Genomic DNA, 18,196 nt, shown 5'->3' with positions numbered 1-18,196 from the left:
GGGCCATCAGAGTTGTACTCGAGTAGCATTTGAATACTTGGCAGTTTCATTCAAGAAAGGACTTCAATGTCTATTTTATCCTGCCAGGTGATCTTCAGAATCTTCTTCCTAAAACTATTCAAATGGAAGTAATTCAGTTTCCTAACATGCATGGATACTTTTTGCAAGGACTCTGCAGACCTTTAGTTTGGTAGTCAGTCTTCTCCACACTTTCCTTTGGAGCCTCCCAAACACTGAGCTGGCTTTGGCAATGCATGCCACTCTGCCGTAATGGCAGAAAGGGAAGAAAAATTAAGAAACCTCTTGATGAGAGTGAAAGAGAATTGTGTAAAAGTTGGCTTGAAGCTAACATTAAGGGAAAAAACCCTAAGATTAAGAAAAATACAGGTTATCCCATTACTTCCTAGCAAATAGAGGGAGAAGAAATGGGAGTAAAGTTGGATTTTAGAGTCTTGAATTTAAAGATCAGTGAAGATCAGAAGACATTGGGGCAGCTAGGTGGTGCAGTGGATAGAGCACCATTCCTAGAGTCAGGAGGACCTGAGTTCAAATGTGACCTCAGACACTTTATTAGCTAGCTGTGTGACCTTGGGCAAGTCAGTTAACCCCACTGCCTAGCCAAAACAAAACCAAAAGAAAAATAGACATTTCCCCTTGGAAGTATAACTAAGGAAAATCTAGACCACAGAGATAGCATCTTGCTGACAAAGGTTCATATAGTAAAGCTATGGTTTTCCCAATAGCAGTGTATGGTTGTGAGAGTTGGATTATAAGGAAAGCTGAGTGCTGTAGAACTGGCACTTTTGACTTGTGCTGGAGAAGACTTTTGAGAGTCCCATGGGCAGAAAGGTCAAATCAATCAATACTTTTTAAAAATGTAATTTAAACTACTTATTGAAAGGACAAAGATTGAAGCTGAAGTTTAAATATTTTGACCACAAAATGAGAAGAAAGGACTTAATGGAAAATGATGCTGGGAAAGATTGAAGGCAAATGGAGAAGGGAACAGCAGTAAATGAGCTGAATAGTGTCATGGAAGCCACAAAAAAAAAAGCTTGAACAGACTTCAAGAGATGGGTCATGAAGAGACAGATGAGACTGAATGAATGAAAATAAAATTTTTTTCTTCTAAAAATTTTCTGCATATATGTGTATATCTTTGCATTCTCATTTAGAATGTTAAATTCTTACAAGTACAGGTTGTTTCTTTGTTCCATTCATAACCCAGGTCTTAGAACACTGTCTGGCACAGAATAGATGCTTAACTGATACTTGTTAAATGATAAATTTAAAGTCCCACACTTTACAGAGAGTTCTCCTATTACTCTAAATATTTAAGAGTACTTTAATCTTGGGTAATGAGAATTTATTGGTGTAGTATCATATTTAGATTACCAAGGAAAAATTGGAATGTAGTCAACATTTAAGAACTAATGCTGAACAGAATGCAGTAACTTCAAACTTTAAGAGAATTTTTCATTGAAAATAAAATTAAGAGAAAGTCTCTCAATGAAACACCATTAAGTCATTGATTAGTTTTACATCAATACCAAAACCCTTCCTAAAATTGTCTCCCCAGTTTCCAGAACTTCCACTAATTAGAAAATCATTTTGGATTAGTGCCTTTTTTTTAAATAGAAACATCCCTCAGAAGGTTAAACTAGAGTTATCAGTAAGATGACTTTCCTACAATGTAAAGACTAACAGACTACCCTTTGGGGGGAGAGAGAGATTTGGAGGGAAATTGTAAAATTCAAAAGTAAATGAATTTCAGGGGGGAGATGATTTTCCTCATTATCTAACATCCAGGCGAGATTCAAGCATTTAATAAATAGGAAAAATTTAAAAATAGGATAGTTATATACTATTATAAAGTTTACACTTTTTTTTACATTATTACATTTAATCCTCACAAGTCCAAGAGGTAAGTACTCTAGGCATTCTTGGAGAACAAAGAATAACCTGCCAACCAACCATCATATCCCCATTTTATAGATGAGGAAATAGAAGGTAAGAGAGGTCAAGTTACACATGGTCACAGGATCAAGTGCAGGAGCCAAACCAACATTTCTCCATGTCCAGCACCCTTTTCACTAAATCATGCTATGCTGCCTCTCCTGAGATGAAGGAATCAAGCAGGAACAATAAAGAAAAAAGGAGCAAGGAGAAAACTAGCAAATGCTAGGACTTTCAACTCCTGTAGCTTTCATTCCCAAGAACTTCTGAAGCTTACTGTGCTTTCTGAACCTTCTGCTTTCAACCTTTAGAAATAAGTTTTGATCTGAAAAGAAAAATTGATTCAGCTTCTAGGTTTATTCTGCTAAACTAAAAGATCTGAAGGCAACTTCGAATTTACATTTCTTTCACTTTCTCTCTAAGTTTGATTATTTTTAACCAAGTACTTTCCTTATTGTCCTATTGTTTTTCAAAATTCTCTACATTTCTAATTAAAATATTTTTTTCTTCTGAGTTTCCTTTGCTAAGCCAAAGTTACATGACAATTTTAACTTGTTTTTTATAGGGCCTTTTAAAAGCTTATTGACAAGAATTGACAAGTGAATTTTAGTGTCATCAGTTACTGGTTACTAGATTGAATATTCCACTGGAGGGAAGATCAAAAATATTACTTTCTACAGCTTTCATAGATATCAAGATGCATAACACAGATTTTACTGAACTAGTCTGAGAAAATTCAAATATCAAGAGACAAGAAAATTATAGAAAGATCTGAACTATATCACAAAAATGGTTACCAAAATCCAAACTATACACCCCATCAAAAAAAAAAAGTCAGGGGCAGTTAGGTTGCATAGTGGATAGAGCACCAGCCTGAAGTCAGGAGGACCTGAATTCAAATCCACCCTCAGGCACTTAATAATTACCTTGCTGTGTGACCTTGGGCAAGTCACTGAATCTCATTGCCTGAAATTAAAAACTTTTAAGTCATAATAGAATACTTCATAAGAAGTACTAAATTTCTTTGTCAAAATACTGGCTAATTAGATGTTACAGTGGAAAGAGCACTGGGCCTAAACTGAATTCAAATCTACTCTCAGATGTTCAGTAGCTCTGTTGACCCTGGTCAAGTCATTTAACCTTTGCCTCAGTTTCCTCAACTATAAAATAGGGATAATAATTGTACCTTCTTTGAAAATTATTGTAAGGATCAAATTACATACTATTTAGAGTGCTTGAAAAATATAGATACTATATGAATATTCATTATCTTTCCTTATTCTTACCCTAGCTTATTCCTTAACTATGTTCATGCTTTGGGTAAGTCATAACATTTCCAAATCGGTTTTCTTATTTAAGTTGTGTGTGTGTGTGACATGTCCATTTGAGATATATCTACATGGGTTTTGTCTAAAGGCGGTTACCCCAGGAAGCTTTAAAAGCTATCTTGGGAATCTCCCTCACCCTTCTTCAAGGGAGCCTTTGATTCCTGGTTGGAGGGGAGTTGGAGAAACAGCCAGAAGGCTGGCCACTGCTCTCTTCAAAAAGGGAGAACTGAGCTCGAATTATATTTATTTGTTCTTCTGAATACTGCTAATGTAATTGAGATGACTTCATTTTTAGGTTTAAGCTGCCTTTCTGATTGCTATTCCTTTAAAGAGAAGGAATGTTCCAAGCTATCCAAAGGTTTGATTCCTCTCCCATGAAATGCTTATTACACAAAAAGAACATTAAAAATAGAGACTATTAATTAAGCTCATTTATATAGAAATTTGTACAGATTAGAATATATCAGACCATAGAGATTTAATGAACTCTCCCATTAGTAAGGTAAATCAACTCAACCAAGACAGAGTTCCAATCTCACCCAAAGGGAATTTCCTCAAAGTTTCTAGGGAAGCAGGCTAGAAATCAGAAACATATATAAGTACCTACTCTTCTATATATCTGCTGTTTCCCTAAGTCTCTGTCTCCAAGGTGTTCACTCTGAAGAGAGCCAGGAATATGTGTGTCCTCTTTGGAAGACAGAAGAAGCTCTTTTCTCTTCCAAGTTCTTGTCAATTCTGTCCCTCAGGCAGGCACACACTACTGAGTAATCATTTTATTCAGCAAAACAAATGCACAAAGTGTGAATCCCAAATTACATTCATAAAAAAAGAAAGTCTCCATAATACCTTCAAGCTTCAAAGTTCATACTTAATGAAATTCTCAAAATATTTTAGGTATATTACTGGATACTACTAATTTTATTGACTACTTAAATGATTAACCTCAATAATGGTAGTATATAAATAAGATACTAATTAAACAATTTCAAATTACTTTGGCTATGATATTTTTGTATTTAAATACATTTTTATATTTAACTGATATGTACAACCTAAAAAGAAACAAACTATTCTAAATTTTTGAATGCCTATCTTCCTGGTATCATTAGCTACCCCAAACGTCCCTATACAAATAGATATCTAGCCCTGATAACTCAAATGGAATAACCTCCCAAAAAAAAGCAATTTTGGTCACAGAGTTAATGGGCCAACAGAAATGTTCATGATTCAGTAATAAATTTTGGGGACTTATCTTCACTGAGAGGAAGAATTGAATCATCTAATATGTAATGGCTTTGGAGAATTTTAATCATAATTTTAAGAATAGATATTAAATATCTCTTCTGTGTAAAATGGAAATCTTAAAAATAAAAAGTATCAGTAGGACACAAAGTTAAAGATTGTCTTTAAAATATAAATTATAGAAATACCAGAAGTTAACTTAATGTAAATAAATTTGGTTTCAGAATTTGCTTAGCTTATTGCAACCTTGCTAAGAGGAAGATGCTTAACAGTTTTTTCTTTCAGAAAATCATGATGTTCTAAAAGGGAGTACCCTGGAAAATCTGGGGAGCATTTGTAAACACTCTATAACTAGTTTCAGTTAATTAACCTGGAAGAGACTCTTTGATTGGTTTCAGAGACATTCAAAAATTCCTTTCAGCATCAGCCCAAGTCATTTTGCTTCATTTTATTATAGGGAACTCGGTGATTCTTCATGTACAGCATCCAGTGTGAGACTAGTCTGGCAAAGGTGAAGGCCTTAATCAAGAAGCAGGTCTCATCTTTGATTTTTTTTAGTTTGTTCTTGTCTGTTTTAGACAGAGGTGAAGCTAGTTTATACCAAATAAGCCAGTTCATACCAGTTCTCAGCAAATACTATGAATCAGAGCTTGAGGCAATGTTTTGTTGATTGTTAACATGTAAGCAAGTAGGGGGCAGTTAGGTGGCTCAGTGGATAGAGCATCGGCCCTGAAGTTATGAGGATCAGAGTTCAAACCTGACCTCAAACACTTAATAATTGCCTAGCTGTGTGACCTTGGGCAAGTCACTCTTAACCCCATAGCCTTAAATAAATTTTAAATTTTTTTTTAAAAAACATGTAAGCTCAGACACTTAATAATTACCTAGCTGTGTGGCCTTGGGCAAGCCACTTAACCCTGTTTGCCTTGCAAAAACCTAAAAAAAAAACAAAACATTTAAGCAAGTGATGGATGAAATGTTAATAATGCAGGTAAAATTTAAAAGGATGATGTTTGTAGAATCCATTAATGAACTTTTAATTAATTAAACACACACCTGACTCTAATTTCCAAGCTAATTTTCAAACTTCAGGAGAGGAAGCCAGTGCCACATTGAATGTCACAAAAAGCAAGGTTTGATATTTGGGAGTGAACTTCAGGACCTTAGTTCAACACAAGAACAGATATACCAATCATGCTATATGTAGATATGAACTTGGTGAGAGCAATACTATAAAGGAACTAAGCCTAGTTATGAACTTAATCCTTCCTCTACAGATACTTTTACTTTGTAGGGGATGGAGTCAAGCTGACAAGGTAAGAAGAAGAATTAGAGTCCAACACTACCCCCCATACCCCCTCATCCCATGCCTCTTTAAGAAAGATTTAGAGAATGAACCATATTAATTCTAATCAGAAAAGCTAAGAAGTCACAGTGAGGGATAGAAAGATACCTTGGGAATCACAGTGAGGCATAGAGCCAAGATGGTGGCATAAAGGCAGGAATTCCTGGAAATTCATTCCCCCAAAAAAGTCCAAAGGCCATCAGATTATGTCTCTAGACAAAATTTAGAATCCACAGAAAGACTGAGTGATACAATTTCCCAGTCCAAGCCAACTAAGAAGTTCCACAGGAACAGGGACTGGGGGGTTGGGAAGGGTCACAGTACAGCTGAAGCCCGGCTTCAACCTTCCAGGAATAGCCCATGGGATGCCTGAGTCGCTGGGGGTGCCTGTGGCCAGATCTCTTGATCCAGAGATCACTGGGGATAGCCTGAAGGGGTGGTAAGAGAACTCTGCCACACCAGAATGAGTTCAGAGTGGAGAGCCTGCCTCAGAGCAGTACTGCAGTAAGAATCTGTAGTGGGAATTGGGGAAGCCACACAGTACTTCCAGAGCTCCCAGACCACAGACAGTAAGGGGATAGAGGAGACTGCAGAGGTCTCTGCTCTCCCTGGGACAGGACTCTACTTTATGCCCACACTCAGATCCAGGTTGCAGTTTGGTCCCCCATACTACCTTAGCCAAACAGGGCTTTTCCTCACAGCTCCAGGGCAAAGGGGAGGACCTGTGGTCATCTACATATCAGAGCACAGGCAAGAGAACAGTCATAAGACCTTGAAGGAATTAAGATCCCTGTGTGGGGTGTCCCAAAACCCTCCAAAGCCTTAGAAGTGTGGTATATCAGTCATAGGCTGAAAAAATGAGCAAACAACAGAAAAAAGAAGAATGTGACCACAGAAAAATTACTTTGATCCCATGGAGGATCAAAACATACACTCAGAAGATGACAAAGTCGCAGCTTTTGTATCCAAAACCTCCAAGAGTAATAGAAAATGGGCTCAGGCTATGGATGAGCTCAAAAAAAAAAAGACTTTGAAAAGCAATTAAAGGAGGTAGAGGAAAAATTGGGAGGAGAAATGAGAGTGATGTAGGTAAATCATGAAAACCAAGTCAGCAGCTTGATGAAAGAAATACAAAAAAATATTGAAGAAAACATGTTAAAAACCAGTTTAGGACAAATGGAAAAAGCCATCCAAAAGGCAAATGAGGAGAACTCCTTAAAAAGCAGAACTGGCCAGCTAGAAAAGGAGATGAAAAACTTCTCTGAAGAAAATAACTCCTTTATATGATTTCTCTCTCATCACATTCAATTTGGATCAATGTACAACATGGAAACAGTGTAAAGACTGAAAAATTGCTTTCTATGGGGGGGGAGGGTAGGGGAGGGAAGTAAGATTAGGGGAAAATTGTAAAACTCAAAAATAAATAAAATCTTTAATTAAAAAAAAAGAAAAATAACTCCTTCAAATGTAGAATGGAACTAAAGGAAGCTGATGACTTTGCAAGAAATCAGGAAGAAATAAAACAATTCCAAAAGAACTAAAAATTTTAGAAAATATGAATATCTCATTGGAAAAATAACTGACCTTGAAAACAGACCCAGGAGAGGTAAAATTTAAAAATTATTGGGCTACCTGAAAGTCATGACTGGGAAAGAGCCTAGACTTCATTTTTCCAGAAATAAAAACAGCAAAATTGCCCTGAGATCCTAGAAGCAGAGGGTAAAATAGAAATTGAGGGAAGTTATCAATCACCTCTTGAAAAAGATCCCAAAAGTAAAACTCCCAGGAATATTAGAGCCAAATTCCAAAACTTCCAAGTTGAAGAGAAAATATTTAAACTGCCAGAAACAAACAATTGAACTACAGATGCTCTATAGGCAGGATTACACAGGATTTGGCAGTGTCTACATTAAGAACTCAGAGGGCTTGGAATGTGATATTCTGGAAGGCAAAAGAGCTTGGATTACAATAGAGAATCAGCTACCCAGAAAAACTGAACATCCTCTTTCAGGGAAATGGTGGATTTTCAATGAAACAGGGGACTTTCAAACTTTCATATTGAAATAGACAAGGCACAGGAGGGAGCTGAATATAATGGTATAATATAGTAAAAAGATGTGGTCAATGTGTATAAAGGAAAGTAATGGGAAGAAGGGAAAGGAGAGAAAGGGCTAAGATATTTCACATAAAAGAGTCAAGAAAAAGCTTTTGCAATGGAGTGGAATGGAGGAAGGTGAGTGGGAATGAGTAAGCCTTCAGTCTCATCAGAAATGACTCAGAGAGGAAATAACATATACATGTAATAAGGTATAGAAATCTTCACCACAGAGAAAAATGAGAGCAAAGGGGTGGGATAAGGGAATGGGGGGGGAAGGGGGGGAGTAGGTGACAGAAGAGTGAAGAGTGTGGGAAAGAATACTCAGATACAACACACTTCTGAACAGAGACAGGGTGAAAGGTGAAAGAGAATAGAATAAATGAGGGTAGGGAAAAATAGAGTGGAGAGAAATACAGCTAGTAATAGAGAAAATATTGAAGCAAGTTCTCTAGTGGACTTATGTTAAAGAAAGCAACTCACTCCAGAGACAGAGCCATTGTAATCTGAGCACAGATTAAAGTACATTTCTTTTCTCTCTCACTATTCTTGAGGTTTCTCTATCTTTGTTGGGGGGGGGGGTTATGTTTACTCTCACAACAAGAATATCGTAATAATTTAAAATAAATAAGCCAAAAAAAAAAAGAAAAAGAAGCCACAGAGAATGACTTCCAGCTCAAGAAGGTGGAGACAGACTGAGATGTCACTATATGGTACTGATCTGAGGAGTAGGGTACAATGTCCCAAACCAAAGGGAAGTCTCTAAATTTGCAGAGATTCCTAGTTGTTGTCTATTTCTCATAACTTGTTCTATGCTCATTACAAAACTAGGATCAACATTCCTAACACCACCTTTTTGCTTTTGATCCATGACCCAGCAATGCCTGCTGGATGGTACCCCTTCATGTAACTAGTGCTTGCTTGGGAATCCCTAGGGATTTCTTTCTGGTAAACTGTCTTAGCTCTCTCTTAGTTCCTAGGTGAAATGTTCTCAAAGTCTACCACTTAGAATCCTGCTCAACACCCCTCCATCTTGCAGAACTCTCCATATTCCCAAGCTCAAGACTCATACACAGAAGACAATGATTTGAGAACATATAGACGCAAAACCTTAAGGAAAATGCAACTTGGACATGTATTGAACAATAATTCCTAGAAGGGTTAATGCAAGAGTTAAAGAAGTGCCTAAAATGATTTTTAGAACTAAATGATAGCAGTAGAGGAAAAAAAGGGAAAAGAGGCAAAACTAGGGAAGAAAGATATTAAGAGATTAGCAGTTTGGGGAAAAAAAGGTTGAAATAAAATAAATGTATAAAATTGATGTAACCTGAGTATTTCTGTGCATGCCCAGTAATGGGGGCAACCTGAGGAGAGTTCAGAGCACTGCCAGATTGCCTAACATGGAGGTCTCTATACCCTTACCATATGAGTAGTAATAGCTTCATTTAATTTATTGTCTTCCTCTTTAACTTTAGTAAGACTGAGCAAGTTGCTCCTCTTTTCAGTTTCTTCTTCCTACTAAATCCAGAGAGTGAAGATCCCACCCACAGCATGTGAGAGAGAGAGCTGAACTCATGAGAGAAAGGATGGACTCTCTTCCCCGGACCTCTTTTACAAAAGATCCAAGAAACAGGCTAAGGAATTGGTGTTTGTCTCTATTCTATGTTGTTCATTCTCCTTAGTTTCAGATGCCAGAAATGATCCCAATTGGACTCATGAGTTGGAGCTATGGCATTGATTTTCGAGTCAAAATTTCAAATAAGTTGGTCCATGTGAGCTAGTAGTCAAGAATCACACTTAGACTGGGACCAGTGGGGATTGGGAGGATGGCAGTATACTTAAAAGAAATAGGGAATTTAGAAGAAGTTGATTTAGAAGAAAGAAATAATGAGAGAGAATTTTGAATAAGATGAGTTTGAGATGATTACAAGACATCTAGTTCAAGATATCCACAAGGCAGTTGGTGATGCAAAAAGATATTGGGGGGGGGCGGCTAGGTGGCACAGTGGATAAAGCACCAGCCCTGAAGTCAGGAGTACCTGGGTTCAAATCCAGTCTACCTAGCTGTGTGGCCTTGGCCAAGCCACTTAACCCCATTTGCATTGCAAAAAAAAAACCTAAAAAAAAAAGATATTAGGGAGACCCTAGCCCCCAGAACAAAATGCTATACACTATATCCCCTGTGCCCCAGGAGCTGAGTTCAATTAACAAAATGAACAAAAAAAAAGTAGTAACCATAAAAAGCTTCTATTCTGATAAGAAGAATAAAAATACTATTTCAAAAGAGGAAAGCAGTGCAAAATGACTACATGTAAAGCCTCAAAGGAGTTCAATTGGTCTTAAATCCAAAAAGATTTCTTGAAAGAACCCAAAAAGGATTCTCAAAACCAAAGGAGGGAGGAAGAAGAAAAATTGAGAAAAGAAATGAAAGTCATGAAAGAGAATTATGAAAAATTGACTGAAGAAAACAATATCATTAAAACTAAAATTGGCCTAATGAAAAAAAAAGTAACTGGAAAGAAATGCAGCTCATGAAAAAAATAAAATTGACCAACCAGAAAAAGAATTAACTCATCAAAAATTAACCACCTGGAAAAGGAAACACAATAGCTGACTGAAGAAAATAAAACCCTAAAACTCAGAATTGGACAAATGGAAACTATGAAACACCAAAATTCATCAAATAAATCCAAAAGGCTAAAACCAATAGACTATTTTCCAACCATCCTGGAAAAATAGATCCAGGAGAAATCATTTAAGAATTATTGATCTAGGGGCAGCTAGGTGGCGTAGTGGATAGAGCACTGGCCTTGGAGTCAGAAGTACCTGGGTTCAAATCTGACCTCAGAAACTTAATAATTACCTAGCCATGTGGCCTTGGGCAAGCCACTTAACCCCATTGCCTTGAAAAATCTAAAAAACAAAACACAAAAACAACAAAAAAGAATTATTGATCTAAAAATAAAAAAAAAGAATTATTGATCTATCAAAGCCACAATCAGAAAAGTAGGCTGGACAATATCATGCATGAAATTATCATGGAAAACTGCCCTAATATCCTAGAACAAGAAGATAAAAGAGTCCTTGAAAGGATCCATTGATCCCCTCCAGAAAGGTCCCATAAAAACTTCAAGGAATATTGTGTCCAAATTTCAGAATTCTCAACTAAAGGAGAAAATACTGCAAGCGACAAAAAAGAAATTGCTTTAAATACCAGGTAGCCACAGTCAGGATTACACAGGACTTAACAAATTCAAAGTCAAAGCTTGGATTGACAGAGGATATGAATACAAAACAGGTATAAAACAAGACATGAAAAAGAGGTTTATAATGGGATAAAAAAGACATTAGAGGATAAATAGCACCGCATGGTGAGGTTCAAAGGACCTATTATAGTAAAGAGAAAGAAGGAAGGGTAAGAGCATTGAGTAAAGTTTACTCTCAACAGATCTGACTCAAAGAGGGAATAATATACATTCCCAATTGGGTTTATAAATTCATCCTACCCTACAGGGAAGTGAGGGTGAAGGGGAAAGAAAGGAAAAGGTGAAGTTGTTAAAAGGGAAGGAAAAAGTAAAAATAAAGGTAAAGTTAAAGCTAAAGAAAAGTTTAAAAAAGTAAAGCAGGGGCAGCTAGGTGGTGCAGTGAATAGAGCACTGGCCCTGGAGTCAGGAGTACCTGAGTCCAAATCTGGCCTCAGACACTTAATAATTGCCTAGCTGTGTGGCCTTGGGGAAACCACTTAACCCCATTTTCCTTGCAAAAACCTAAAAAAAAAATTATATGATCATATCAATACATGCTGAAAAAGCTTTTGACAAAATACAGCATCCATTCCTACTAAAAACACTAGAGAGTGTAGGAAAAATGGACAAATAGAACAATTAGCAGTAACTATCTGAAACCATCAACAAGCATTATATTCAATGGGGAAAGGCTAGAGGCATTCCCATTAAGATCAGGGGTGAAACAAGGGTGCCCATTATCACCACTACCATTCAATATCATATTAGAAATGTTAGCTTCAGCAATTAGAAAAGAAAAAAGAAATTGAAGGAATTAGAATTGGGAAGGAAGAGACAAAACTCTCACTCTTTGCAGATGACATGATGGTCTACCTAGAGAATCGTAAGAAATCATCCAAAAAATTACTGGAAACAATTAGCAATTTTAGCGAAGTTGCAGGTTACAAAATAAACCCTCATAAATCCTCAACTTTTCCATATATATATGTGTGTATATATATGTATATATATATACACATATATATATACACGTCTAGCAAGATACAGCAGAAAGAGCTAGAAAGAGAAATCCCATTCAAAGTAACCTCAGACAATATAAAATACCTGGAAGTCTATTTGCCAAGACAGACTCAGAAACTTTTTTAAAACAATTTTAAAACACTTCTCAAACAAATTAAATCAAATTTAAATAACTGGGCAAATATCAACTGCTCATGGATAGGCTGAGTTAATATAAGAAAAATGATAATTCTACCAAAATTAAACTACTTATTTAGTGCCCTACTAATCAAAATTCCAAAAAATTACTTTAAGGAGTTAGAAAAATGCAAGTAAATTCATATGGAGAAATAAAAAGTCAAGAATTTCTAGGAGCTTAATGAAAAAAAGTGCAAAAGAAGGGGGATTAGCCCTACCTGATCTAAAATTATATTATAAAGTATAAGTCATCAAAACTGTTTGGTATTGGATAAGAAATAGAGTGGTGGACCAATGGACTAGACTAGGTGCAAAAGCAGGAGACGATCATAGTAATCTGCTGTTGGATAAACCCAAAGAGTCCAGCTATTAGGATAAAAACTCCCTCTTTGATAAAAAAAAAAACTGCTGGGAAAATTGGAAGTTAGTATGGAAGAAATTTAGATTAGGCCAACACCTCACACCCTTTACTAAGATAATATCCAAATGGTTACAGGATTTAGAAATAAAAAACAATACTATACACAAAATAGAAGATCAAGGACTAGTTTACCTGTCAGATCTATGGAAAAGGAAGCAGTTTATGACTAAGGAAGAATTGGAGAACATCACCAAAAACCAACTAGATGATTTTGATTACATTAAATTAAAAAGCTTTTGCACAGATAAAAACCACTGTAACCAAGATCAAAAGAAATGTAGTAAATTGGGAAACAATTTTTACAACTAATGATTCTGACAAAGCACTCATTTCTAAAATACACAGAGAATTGAGTCATATTTTTAAAACAAAAAGCCATTCCCCAATTGACAAATGGTCAAAGGATATGTAAAGGCAATTTACAGATGAGGAGATCAAAGCAATCCATAGCCTTATGAAAAATTGTTCTAAATCATTAATTATTAGAGAAATGCAAGTTAAAGCTTCTCTAAGGTACCACCTCACACCTCTCAGACTGGCCAATATGACCAGAAAGGACAATGATCAATGTTGGAAAAGATGTGGGAAATCTGGGACACTATTACAATGTTGGTGGAGCTGTGAACTCATCCAACCTTTCTGGAGACAAATTTGGAACTATGGCCAAAGAGCAACAAAAATGAGCATACCCTTTGATCCAGCAATACCACTACTGGGTATATACCCTGAAGAGATGATGAAAAAGGGTAAAAACATCACTTGTATAAACATATTCATAGCAGCCCTGGTTGTGGTGCCAAAGAATTGGAAATCAAGTAAATGTCCTTCAATTGGGGAATGGCTTAGCAAACTGTGGTATGTGTATGTCATAGAACACTATTGTTCTATTAGAAACCAGGAGGGGCGGGATTTCAGGGAAGCCTGGAGGGATTTACAGGAACTGATGCTGAGTGAGATGAGCAGAACCAGAAAGACATTGTATATCCTAACAGCAACATGGGGGTGATGGTCAACCTAGAAGGACTCGCTCATTCCATCAGTGCAACAATCGGGAGCAATTTCGGGCTGTCTGCAAAGGAGGGTGCCATCTGTATCCAGATAAAGAGCCGTGGAGTTTGAATAAAGTTCAAGGCCTATTCCCTTTAATTTAGGGAAAAAAATCAGATATCTTAATGTCTGATCTTATCTCTTAGACTTTTTGTCTTTTCCTTAAGGATATGATTTCTCTCTCATCACACTCAATTTGGATCAATGTACAACATGGAAACAAAGTAAAGAGCGATGGATTGCTTTCCGTGGGGGGAGGAAAGTAAGATTGGGGGGAAAATTGTAAAACTCAAATAATATCTTTAATTAAAAAAAAAGAAATAAAAGAAAAAAGTTACTAGGCATGGCAAGCACCAAATAATGTTTTTTAAAAAAAACTATTTTTTTTTATGTTTTTGCAAGGCAAATGGGGTTAAGTGACTTGCCCAAGGCCACACAGCTAGGTAATTATTAAGTGTCTGAGGCTGGATTTGAACTCAGGTACTCCTGACTCCAGGGCCAGCGCTCTATCCACTGTGCTACATAGCCGCCCCAAAAAGACTATTTCTTAAAAGATAGGAAATAACCAATTATCAAGGAGTTGTCTAAGAATCAATCATGTTCTAGTAAAAGTAATTTAAGAATTCATTGGATTATTATTTTTTAATGAGATTTATTTAATTACTTTGAATTTTATAATTTTCCCCCAATCTCACTTCCCTCCCCACCCCACCCTCACAGAAGGCAGTCTGTTAGGCTTTACATTGTTTCCATGGCATGCATTAATCTAAGTTAAATATGATGACAGGGAAATCATATCCTTAAGGAAAAAAATAAAGTATAAGAAATAGTAAAATTACATAAGATAATGTGCTTTTTAAAAAATTAAAATAGTCTTTGGGTTTTGTTTGAACTCCATAATTCTTTCTCTAGATACAGATGGTATTCTCCATTGCAAATACCCCCAAATTGTGCCTAATTGTTGCACTGATGGAATGAGCAAGTCTATTATGGGCACACAAGATTCTGGTTCTGCTCATCTCGCTCAACATCAGTAGTTCATGCAAACTCTTCCAAGCTTCATTCCCATCCTTCCTGGTTTCTAATAGAACAATAGTGTTCCATAAGGTGTGTGTGTGTGTGTGTGTGTATGTGTATATATTATATTATATATATATATATATATATATATATATATATATATATATATCACATTGTAAGAATTACCACAATAAATTTTTAAAGAGTAAGTTTCCTATTCTACCCAGCCCAGAAAGTAGAAGCATGATTCATGGGATCACTCTCAGTGGTAGAGACCTTTTACTCTACTCAATTTCTTACCTGAGTTGATTTGTCTCTTAGACATCCATACTCCCAAGAGCTCACCATGTTCACTTGCAAAAAAAATAGAATTAAAATGGGAGAAAGGTTAAAACTGAAAAGACTATGTAACTGAATGACTGAATGAAAAGACATTTATTAAGCACTTATTAAGTGCCAGGCACTGTATATAACATTGGGGATATAAATGAAAAAAATGAGACAGTTTCTAGTCTCAAAGAACTTACATTCTAAAAGGAGAATGATAGCTAGAAAATGATGTTTCATTCAGGGAAATCATAGGGATAGTTAGTGGAGCAAGAGGGTAACCATCTGAGATACCATTGTTAGAAGCAATAGTAGTGTTGACTTTATTACCATTCCCAAGGTAAGAAGAAGAAAAAAGTATGGTCAATGAACAAAAAAAGAGGAAGACATGGGCATGTTGACAGCAGACTAGAGTGGGTTTTCATTAGTCAGGACAGCATGGTCCCAGGGTAAATTTTGAAAAACTGAATAGCTTTGGAATTTCAGTTTAGACAACATACCTACGGGGGATAGATAATAAGTAAAATCAGGGGCTAGCTAAATATGTTGGGATCTTAATAAGGACATATTTGGAAAAATTAGAAATTAATACCAGTGAAGTCAAGAGCAGCATGAAGTCAAGAGCAGCTAGGATCTGTTTTAGGAAAAAATTCTGAGTCATTCCCCAATTGATAAATGATCGAATGACATGAGCAGTCAGTTTTCAGATGAAATAATCAAAGCTATCTTATAGCCATATTTTAAAAAATGCTTTAAATTGGGCAGCTAGGTGGTGCAGTGGATAGAGCACTGGCCTTGGAGTCAAGAGTACCTGAGTTCAAATCTGTACTCAGACACTTAATAGTTACCTAGCTGTGTGGCCTTGGGCAAGCCACCTAACCCCATTGCCTTGCAAAATCCTAAAAAAAAAAAAATGCTTTAAATCACTATTGATTGGAAAAATACAAATTGAAGTTCTATCTCTCACCTATCAGCGTAAATAGGGAAAAACAAAATGCTAAATGAATAATTTAAAAAAGAATAAATCTGAGCTGTATTGAATTTGTGTTACTTAAAACTGATTTGGGAGGAAGAGGTGATTCTCTGTCCCTTCTTCCTTTCTACCTTTCCAAGGAGGAACTGAATTCACCTGTCTCTTATTTATTCACTTTTACTACTGATTATTTGTGCTTTAGGAACATTGTTCTTTTACTGAATGTTCACTTTTACTTCTAAGCTTTTAAAATGTGATGAAATAGCAAGTTACTTCTTGTATTTATTGGTGTTCAAATTTGATAAAGAGTAAGAGGAGTTTTTCCTTTTAGAATCAGAGAGGCAAGTTTTGTAGGATCTGGTCTACCCTGTTTCAAAAGAGATGACTTAGTCTTATCCAAGTAGTTGGAGATCCCTACTAATACAAAAATAGGAAAGTATCAGATGTCAGAAATGTTAGCTTGTAGCAAATTTTAAATCCTATGCATAATCCAAATGGAAGTAATTCCTTCATATGATGTTCTATACATGTTCCTGTTTTCAGGTAGCTTTACCATGAAATTATACTGAACCCAATATACGACAAGGCCTCCTCAATTAAATCTATAGCCACTCAAATGAGACCAATCCAGGGATCCACAGAAGAAAAGTGAAATGGATCAAGAAGGCATTTTTTCCAAATTGTGGTAGCCATCCTATTCATTTACTTCATCAGTAAGCAATTATTTAATTTCATTGGATTAGTCCATCAGTATATATATCTGAGACAGTTACAAGAGGCAAATAGGACCCTGAATTGATAGAAGAGGAGTTTGAAGAAATCAATTTGGAAAATGGCATAAGGTTCTCAATTCTAAGTTGCTCTGTGCCACCAAAGTTCATTTCTTTTTTAATACTGGTATTCTTCTAGAGATGCTATTATATGTGATTGGAACCATGACTTTTTCTTTGATCATCACTTTTAGATAGTTTAATAATTCTTTTTTTTAAGATTTTATTTATTTTGAGTTTTACCAATTTTCCCCTCATCTTACTTCCCTCCCCCCACCCCTCACTGGAACCATGAGTTTTAAAGAATTGACATTTTCAGTGATCCAGAGTGGTAGAAAGATGGATGTTAAGTGTACAAAGCTTAAGTGTTATACCAACTTGCATACAAGAAGCATACAGCATCAAGATTATACAGGGTACCCCCAAAATATTTAATTGCTGAATGGAAGGAGTCAAGGTCAGAGACACAGAAGGAAATGGACAGCAGGTGGAGGGAAGATATAAGCTATTTTTAAAATATTTTATTTATTTTTCCAACTACATGCAACAAATTTTCAACAACTGTTGTTTTACAAGGTTTTCAGTTTCACATTTTTCTCCTTCACTCCCCCCTCCTCCACCTGACATAGAGCAATCCAATATAGGTTATATATAAATACATATATATATATATATATATGTAAACTATGTTCAACATATTTCCATACTAATCATGTTGTGAAAGAAGAATCAGAACAAAAAGAAAAAACAAGAAAAGACAAAATAAATTGAAAATAATAAACTTTGATCTGCATTCAGACTCCATAGATTCTTCTCTGGTGGTATCTTACATCACAAATCTTTTAGAATTGCCTTGATTATTTTACTGCTGAAATAAACAAATCAATCACAATTGATCATTACCAATGTAGTTATTTTTTATATTTTATTTGTTTTCCAATTATATACAATAGTAGTTTCTACCTATCATTTTTGTAAGGTTTTGAATTTTACAATTTTCCCCCACCCTCACTTCCCTCCCCATCCCCTCACATAAGGCAGTCTAATAATTTTTACATTGCTTCCATGCTATACATTGATCAAAACTGAATGTGTTGAGAAATAAATCATATCCTTGAGGAGAAAATAAAATATTAAAGATAGTAAAATTATGTAGTACATAAGACACTTTAAAAAAAATTGAAGGTAATAGACTTTGGTCTTTGTTTAAACTCCACAGTTCTTTCTCTG

The sequence above is a fragment of the Macrotis lagotis genome, chromosome 6 (assembly GCF_037893015.1).
Source record: "Macrotis lagotis isolate mMagLag1 chromosome 6, bilby.v1.9.chrom.fasta, whole genome shotgun sequence".
Classification (NCBI taxonomy): domain Eukaryota; kingdom Metazoa; phylum Chordata; class Mammalia; order Peramelemorphia; family Peramelidae; genus Macrotis; species Macrotis lagotis.
The sequence above is the reverse complement of the archived record's forward strand: the minus strand, read 5'-3'. Positions refer to the sequence as shown.